The sequence below is a fragment of the Myotis davidii genome, unplaced genomic scaffold, assembly GCF_000327345.1.
Source record: "Myotis davidii unplaced genomic scaffold, ASM32734v1 scaffold1203, whole genome shotgun sequence".
Taxonomy (NCBI): domain Eukaryota; kingdom Metazoa; phylum Chordata; class Mammalia; order Chiroptera; family Vespertilionidae; genus Myotis; species Myotis davidii.
In genome coordinates, this window is record NW_006294353.1 from 1,113,570 (window position 1) to 1,114,137 (window position 568).

At 59.7% G+C, this 568-nt stretch overlaps 1 pseudogene; it reads right to left on the reverse strand.

Annotated features, from left to right (window-relative positions):
• LOC102758846 overlaps positions 1 to 499 on the reverse strand; it is a 6,452-nt pseudogene extending 5,953 nt beyond the window's left edge.
• Between the last annotated feature and the right edge of the window lie 69 nt (positions 500 to 568).

Consider the following 568-nt stretch of genomic DNA (forward strand, 5'->3'; position numbering starts at 1 on the left):
GGCGTCCCCCAGAGAACAAGGCAAGCAGTGCTTCTGTTTCCAGGGCCCTTTTCCAGGAACAGTGACAAGGGCTATGGGAGCTGGAAGTGAGAGGGAGAAGGCAGTCAGACTACGGAGAACCCAGAGGAGCAGAGTAAGGACCTGGCTGAGGGATGGACGTGGGGAGTGAGTAGGGTGGAGAGGGGCCTTTCACTCCCCAGCATCTAGCCCCAGGCTGGGTGAGCCAGTCTGGGTTCCTGTCCCTCACAGCAGCCGTGCTCACCAGGTCCGGTCCCAGGCAGGGAGTGGTCTTTGTGCCAGGGTGAGGGAGAGGGCAGTTTGGAGCCAGAAGGGTCACATTGGGTGTGTCACATGCATGTGTGCACCCCCTGTGCGTGCTTCTGAAGGCATTGAGTGTGTCTGTGTCTGTGTCCGTGTCTGTGTCTGTGTCTGTGTCCGTGTCCGTGCCCGTGCCCGTGTCCGTGTCCGTGTCCGTGTCTGTGTCTGTGTCTGTGTCCATGTCCGTGTCCGTGTCCGTGTAGTTGCGTGTGACTGGATTCGTTTCTTTGGCTACTGTGGCCCAGGGCTG